Source organism: Mustela erminea, chromosome X (genome assembly GCF_009829155.1).
Source record: "Mustela erminea isolate mMusErm1 chromosome X, mMusErm1.Pri, whole genome shotgun sequence".
NCBI classification, from domain to species: domain Eukaryota; kingdom Metazoa; phylum Chordata; class Mammalia; order Carnivora; family Mustelidae; genus Mustela; species Mustela erminea.
Genome location: NC_045635.1, coordinates 119131207 through 119139840, shown reverse-complemented (window position 1 = coordinate 119139840; position 8634 = coordinate 119131207). Strand labels below are relative to the sequence as shown.

Below are 8634 nucleotides of genomic sequence, written 5' to 3'. Positions count from 1 at the left end.
TGACATGTGGAGCTGTAATTGGAGGAGAGTGTGACAAGGGACTGCTCTATTTTGTTGTGTCTTTTAGTACTCTTTTAAAAGATGTATCTACTTATTTGAGGGAGAGGGAGAGCACACAAGGGTGGGGAGGGGCAGAGGAAGAGGGAAAGAATCTCAAGCAGACTCTCTGCTGAGCAGGGAGCCTGACTCGAGGCTCGATTCCAGGACCCTGAAATCATGACCCGAGACGAAACCAAGAGTGGGACACTTAATCAACCGAGCCGCCCAGGCACCCACTTTTATGTATTTATGTATTTATTTATTTATTAAATTTTACTTAATTTTTTCAGTGTTCCAGAATTCATTGTTTATGCACCACACCCAGTGCTCTATGCAATGCGTGCCCTCCTTAATACCCACCACCAGGCTTACCCAACCCCCAAACCCCCTCCTCTCCAAAACCTTCAGTTGGTTTCTCAGAGTCCGCAGTCTCTCACGGTTTGTCTCCCCCTCCAATTTCCCCCAACTCCCTTCTCCTGTCCTTCTCCCAGTGTCCTCCGTGTTATTCCTTATGCTCCACAAGTAAGTGAAACCATATGATAATTGACTTTCTCTGCCTGACTTATTTCACTCAGCATAATCTCCTCCAGTCCCGTCCGTGTTGATACAAAAGTGGGGTATGCATTCTTTCTGATGGCAGAGTAATACTCCATTGTGTATATCTTCTTTATTCATTCATCTGTTGAAGGGCATCTTGGTTCTTTCCATAGTTCGGCTATTGTGGCCATTGCTGCTATGAACATTGGGGTACAGATGGCCCTTCTTTTCACTACATTTGTACCTTTGGGATAAATACCCAGTACAGGCACCCCCTTTTAGTACTATTTAATGATTTTTCACAATGTGCATGGATTCCTTTAGGAAATGAAAGTAAACAACTCTGTCAGCAAGAGTCAGGAACCATGCCAGGGTCTGGAGACATTGTCATCCCACATTTATATTCCCTTGTGTGGCCCTGTCCTTGGGGCTGTTGAAATCCCTGGCTCCAAAGAGCTCAGTTTCATAAGACAATGTGTGAACAAATATTTTATGACCTAATATGCAGTAGGCATTTCTTGCTCCAAAAAAGCAGCCTGCAGCTTATATGGCAGTAATCCACAAGACTGTACAGAAATTATTTAAATCCAAAAATAATCTACAAATTGTACTGAAAGCCAAGCTTAGCTTCTATTCTCTTTACTACAGCACATTTATCAGAGCTTCTAAGAATCAATAAGCTTAACTGATTTCACATTTATAAGATTTTATTGTACATTAAAACAGTTTGGATTGCTACACTAATCTTAGAAGCAATTTTGCATCTGCTGAGATTCTTCTTCAAACATCTAGCTTCACGTCAGTAACAACAGTTACTGAGTATCGAGCATTTACTCCATGCCAGGCAGCAAGCTAAAAGATGTAATCTCTTATTTCCATAGATCCTCACACAGTCCAGTGAGGTAAGGACCATTATATTCCCACTGTAAAACTGAAGTTTAGAGGAATTAGATGATTTGCAGAGTCACATAGCTAGTGAAAGGCAGAGTCGGGATTTGTACCCAGGCTGCAGGACTCAGGAGGAGACACTGGGAACTATACTCACTACTCTGCCTTTCCAGACACTTCCATGCCTCTCCACTGCCTACAGCATCAAAGTCCAAGTCCCCATGGCTGGGTTGGTTCATAAGCTTGGGAGTTTCCTGGGTGAAACCTGAAACTGGGCCCTGTACGTGAAGGGCAAGGAGATAGTGAGGAAGACGTAGCCACTCCACATGGGCAGGTGGCAGGCTTAATAAGCAAGGGGACTTACATACAAGGCTTGAGTTGGGCATCTACAAGCTGAGTAGATCTCGGCACCACTCACTAGAATTTTGAAAATTTATATAGTTGCCTTGATGGGGTTCAGTTATGTGCCCTATGTGGATGGTCTCAAGAACACATCGTTATCTCAAGGCTGTGCCCTTGTGGCAGTTTATGAGAGCAGGAAAGGCAAGAGTGTGAAGAACCTTCGCCTGCCCTGGGCCAGCTCATGGGTCAGCTGGAAGTCAGGTCCTCTCAATGACCTCCTCCAACAGGCCCAACTGCTGTGGTCTGACCTACATGCTCGGCTTCTACATAATGAATCTCCACTAGCCCATTGCCCCCCAAAATGCCATTCTCATATCCATCTGCACAGTTTCCGAAAATTCTTCTCAACAAAAAAAACACTTTGTCTAGTCAAGCGTTACCTTTCCTAAAAATTACACCTATTGCATGAATACTTCCTGAGCTATTCCATTCCATCATGATGCCTTCCCTTCTTTAAACATGCATGTAGGCACTCAGCTACTGTCTTATATGGTATTTATCTAAGAATATATATTAAATATTAACTAAAATGTAGACTCTCAAAGGTGTTCATATTGTATGTCCCCTAAATAATGGCTTAGTAAAGCAGTTGAGTTCCATTTAAAGTCATTAAGTCCAAAACCAGGGACAGAGTATTTTAAGTTTTGTTCCTTTTACAAGATATCTATCAATCTATCTATCTATCTATCTCTCTATATATGGGCATATATATACATATTCCTTTTATTTATAAATATTCCTTTTATTTATATATATGTTTATATGGATATAGTTGGATATGTATATATGGTTATATATACATATACATAGATATACATAGAGGTTATATATATATATGTATATATATATATATACACACACACACACACACACACAGAAAGAGAGTGGGATAATATGATATATGGTAGAATGCTCTGATTTTTTTTTTCAATATAATAATGCCTCCCAAATTACTATAGATGAAATATTCTAAAATTTAGATCTGCCAAGAACTCATTTCTCCTGCCAGGTTTCCAATATCTACAATTCACGAGCATTCTAAAAATAAACATCACACACCTGAGAACTGAAAGAGGCCTCAGAGTGTACCCAGCCTATCTTCCTATCTTGCGTGGAAATTCCATTTCCAACACCCTGACACCTTGCTTCTGCTGGAGTAACAAGGCCATTTCTATTTGCCTGGTCCACTGTCACCTGGTTCTAATTGTGGGCTTTAATTATTAGAAAATGGTCATTGTACTTTGTTGTCAGTGACCCTGCTGCCACCGCTTTCCCAGAAGGTATTTCTTGAAAGTCAAGTGCTCTTCCACTCTCACCTCACTTCCTGCAAAGCACTGGCAGCACTGGCTGCATGATAATTTTGCAGAAGACACTGAACATCACTGGCATTTATTTTGCTCCTTGGTTGACATATTTATTTTAGGAAATCCTTCAGACAATATGATAAAGGTTCCAGACAGAAGGCCCATTGGCTTGCCTTATTGGAAAACAAAGCATATGTGAGGTCAAAAAAGCAGTCGAGATTTCTCTGCAACTGTACTAATGAGAAATGACAAAGGCTGAAATACACGATGGAAAATAAATAGCACTGGGGGACTGGTTCAACATCTGATTAAACAGATTATTTGCTTTTCTTTTGGCTGTATATTTCTAGGCTACAGATAAAAATATAGTAATTTTATGTAATTGTGAAAAGGTCATCTGGCTAATTTTATTTCAAGCACAAGAAAGTGGAAAGAATACTTAACCTTCATTTGTTGTTAATCATATTGCTTCATAATATTGCTGGAAGGAAAACCTTATCAACCAGGGGAAAAACTAAAAAAAAAAAAAAAAACACGTCCCTAAAATGTCTTGGTATCTTTTGTCCTTCATCTGTTTTATGTCCCAACATATACCTTTATATTAATGAAAAGGTCATGTTACAGTAATTAGCAGTAACATTTATTTAAAGCATATATTAATGTCCTATAAGACTTATACAACTTTTGATAAGTGCAGCAGTGAACATTTTAATTGTACTATAAATACCATATGGAGCAATAGATTGCCCAAATGATTAGTTTTGTCTTTCAGCTGGAATTTGCACAATGCTACAAAATCTAAAAACTAAAATTGGCATCATAATTGTTACAGAGTATTTAGTCACCTTAATTATACTCACCATGCAACTGGCAAACTCTAAAATTACTATTATTTGGGAGACTGTTTTGCCAAACAGTCTGTTTAAAAGGTTACTTCCCATTTCTATCATATTTTATTTCAAAGCACAATTGTCTGTGGTTTCTTTGTGAATGTGAAGGATTCAAAACAACTGGCTGAAGAATGAAAAGATGGGAAGTCAGAGGGTCTTTTAGAACCTACTGGAACTCTTTGTGCTGTTTGTGTAGCAGGTGAGTTGTATGAGTATCTGCATAGACTGAATAGCTCTTTTCCAGTGAGACAGTGCGTGGCCCGTAGCTTATCAGAAATCATCTAGGAACAAACCGTGCCACCACAGCTCTCTGCTACATCATTATGCCACTGCTTCAAAAAAGATAGTGCAATGCCATTCTCCAATAAAAGACATTAAGAATCGCAGAAATAGCTAATTTTAGGGATGTCTGAGGAAATATACAAAATAAATCTGGAATATCTTGGAATGCCACAATGTAAAAAGTACTTAAAAAAAAAAAACCCACACATGAATTGGGTGTGTCAAAGGGACACCAGAGTCAACTGAAAGAGCACCCAATGGTCAAATCTGGAACAACTTTAGCAGGAAATTAAGTAAAGTAGTATTGGATTAGAACCCAAAGTATAAAATTAATGAGTCCATAGTGACTGAATAAATAAGTAGTGGGGAACAGATGCATCTTCCTTATAGAATTCCAAAATATTTATGCAGGTACTACACTGTCAGGGATGGGGAACAGATTAATCACTTCTTATGGGGCTGCCCATAGTGATTTCCTTCCAAAGAGTCTAGTATAGAAAGGAGAAATAAAAGAGTGACTCTACAGTAGAGAAACCTGCCAACCACTACCTCAGCAAGGTGGTAAAGGTCAATACTTACAGTGATAAGTCGTGTTGATATGATGTAATAAAAATGGCATTTTATCTCTATCCCTATGATTCAATTCTTCCTCTAGAATTGAATCATAGGGAAAACACTAGACAAACACTAGTCGAGGAATATTCTAGAAAAACCCTGACTACTGTTTTTCTAAACTGTCAAGGTCATTGACAACAAAGACTATTTGAGAAAATGTCAGAGGAGTCTGAGGAGACATGATGAGTAGATGCAGTGTGGTATCCTGGATAGGATACTTAATGGATTTAAAAGAAAGGTAGCCCTGGTACAATAGTTTCTCCAAGCATAGGGTTAGGGTTAGGTTATAGGTTAGGTTAGGGTTAGGCCCTCACTGATCCAGTAAAAATTCTGAGAGGTAATCTTTCTTCTGCCTATGAAAATTAAAACCAACCTAGAACTCTTTGGAGATGTAAACTCTATATTCTTCCTATAAAGGATTGATAATAAATAGTTTGGGTCAGAATTTTAAGCTCTTGCCTCTTATGGGATCTTGATGGATTAAAAACTACCATTCAAAGAAAAATGTATTAAGCATTGTACTGGGCACCAAGTATTCAAAGCAGAATAAGACAATCCATACTCTTAAAAGTCTTATAGTCTGACATGGGAGGCATATAGACAACTATATATAAAATAGCTGCTTTAATTAGAATACACTCAAATTTATGCATGACTGCAAACAAAAGAAGAAAATTCTACTGGTGCTAATGGCAGGAAAAGTTTTATATCAGAAATGACATTTGCATTGTGCCCTGATGAATGAGTATGAATTTTCCAGGGAGATAAGGAATATTGTGCACAAATCTGTTGTTAATAATTTGGGGAAAAAAGGAGATTGGAAGTCTGAAATGAGAAAAAGGTAGCTAGATAAGTAGGAGCAGGTGCTCTGATGATGCAGCCTTGAAATAGAAAGGATGTGAATTTCTGACTTGTAGGTGGTAAAGGAGCCAAGATGTGCATGAGTGATGGGACCTCACATTTTGCCTCTGTATTTTAAAAGACCCATTTTATCAGACAGCATCCTGACACAATGGAGAAGTTATTTAGCCTTTTTTAGAATATGTAACCCACTTTTATAAAATTATCAGACGAAACTATTTAGAATGTTGCTCTAATCAAGACATTTAATACATATTTTGACAGTCCCATTCCTTGGTGGATAATTCTACCTAACCACTCTCATTGTTAAGATATTATTTATTCTTCATTAATTTTTAATACCTATGCACTTATTATAAACATTACAGTATGAATTATTGAAAAGCCATCTATATTGTACAATATAAAACTTGAGAATCCACTGCAGCCTTCAGGCTAGCTACTAAAGTATTAATAATAATAAGTAGAGGGGGGAAGAAACCCTAGAGTATGATAAAGGAAATCCAAATAGATCAATCCAATTTTATGAGAATGGATCTCTCTCCCAGGGCTTGGGACTACGCACAAAGGAAGAGTGAGTTACCTTGGTCATTTCTTGTGTGTGACTCAATGTAGTATTCTATTTACTGGAAATAGCAAGACACAGCAGAAGGTGCATGGGACTGAGTCGAGTTCTGATCTGAAAGTCTGGTTTTAAGGACCCATCGTGCCCCTGCTTCTATCCCCAAGTCTCCAATTCCTTTAACTGTCAAGGAAATAAGTTGGAAATGATCAGTAGTTTCAAATTTTTTTTCCAGAACTTTTTCCTAAACTTTTATATAGCCCTATGGTATAAAAATAAAATGCAGGTAAGCAATCTGGGTCTTATTTTATAAGTTGAAATGGATGGTAATTAAGTATCATAATGTGGGCCAAAGGAGGGCAGTAAGAGTCTTTTAAAAATTGCAACTATAGATTGTGGAAAATTGCAATCATAGATTATAAAAAATTGTAATCATTACCGAACTTTGTTCTCAGTGAGGGCAAGCGGCTCATCATCGCCAAAAAATTGTAATCAAATGTAACTTCTACAGAACCTAAGGTTGTGTGGGCCACAGTTTGAAAACCCCCGCACTAAGATGTACCACCCAAAGGGCCTCTCTGGCTTGAGTATTTAGTTGGTGATAACCGCTGCTATGGGAATTGGCCCGTATACCACTTCAGAGCATGGACTCTGGAGCTGGCCAATATAGATTTGCATCCTGCTTCTGCTACTTTCCAGTTACATGAACCTAGAAAAATTGCTTTATCACTTCTGTGTCTCAATTTCCTTGCCTGTAACGTAAGGAAGGTGAGACGTCTGCCTTCAAGGAATGTTGTAAATATTCAATGATCGTGCATGTAGAATACCTGTCACGTCGAAGTGCCATATAAATGTCAGTCATTGATATCAGTGAAGTTCTTTTGCCCCCAGCATGCTAGAACACTTTAGTTGCTAACTTTGTCAATTTCAGTACCATCTGCATGCAAGTCCCAAGTCACTGCTATTGACAGCTTCCTATAGAGCCTGAATAGATCAAATTCTACTCAGTAGAGGATATATTTTGAGGACCTACTCTTCTAAGACACAGTGGGGACTATGGAAACAAATCTGGGTAGTTTTTGGCATTCTGAGTCATAGGTGATCACGGCTTGGCATATGTGCAAAGTGTTATGGAGGAACAAGGGGTCCTAGATTTGAAAAGGCTGCAGCTTAAGATGAGGGGCTAATTTAAAAGGGCAGATGGTACATGCATAGATACAAATGTTCATTGCCATTTTTATTGCTAACATCGTTCTAATAATAAATAGCACAAAGAGGTTAAGTTGACAAAGTTTAGACAGTAAATAGCAGAGCTGGTCTCTGATCCCTAGCTAGTCAGGCATTCGTTTGCATATTAATACTCTGGTAGGTTGTATGTTTGTTTCTCGTACTCGTTCCCCTTACTGTGAGAAGATGATACAACACATCCCTCACACCTGTCATCGCTTAAGTAAGCCATGTGACGAGAATCCGGAATGGTGCAGATAAAAGGCTGTTCCTTTAGTCAGGGTCCCCAAAACAAAGAAGGTACAGAGGAGAGTTATAGCCCATCCATGGATGACTTGTACTGTTAATGAGAAATGGCCTTTAGCAATCAGAAACCACTAAGAATTTGGAGTTGTTTGTTACAGCATTGTAAACACTCCTAGGAACAGGGATGCCAGGGTGGCTCAGTTGGTTAGGCGTCTGACTCTTTGTTTCAGTCTAGGTTATGATCTCATGAGTTGTGATCTCGTGGGTCATGGGATCCAGCCCCTAGTGGGACTCTGCCTCAACAGGGACTCTACCTGAAGATTCTCTCCTTCTGACCCTCCCCCTGCTCTCTTTCTCTTTCTCAAATAAATAAATAAATCTTTAAAAAAAGCAGTGTTGAATCACTGTATTGTACACCTGACACTAATATTATACCGTATGCTAACTAACTGGAATTTATTTATTTATTTTTATTTTATTTTTTAAAATTTTTTATTTTTTATAAACATATATTTTTATCCCCAGGGGTACAGGTCTGTGAATCACCAGGTTTACATACTTCACAGCACTCACCAAAGCACATACCCTCCCCAATGTCCATAATCCCACCCCCTTCTCCCAACCCCCCTCCCCCTAGCAACCTTCAGTTTGTTTTGTGAGATTAAGAGTCACTTATGGTTTGTCTCCCTCCCAATCCCATCTTGTTTCAACATGGGGGCTTAAGTGGGTAGAAGAAGAATCAATGAAACTAACTGGAAATTAAATAAAAACTTAAATACAG

General features: G+C 38.6%; 1 non-coding gene across 1 annotated transcript; it reads right to left on the bottom strand.

Annotated features, from left to right (window-relative positions):
• Window positions 1-6774: 6774 nt before the first annotated feature.
• Window positions 6775-6863, bottom strand: LOC116583828. The gene has a single exon (XR_004282924.1). It is a non-coding gene; the product is annotated as a small nucleolar RNA SNORD103/SNORD85 (small nucleolar RNA).
• Window positions 6864-8634: the final 1771 nt, after the last annotated feature.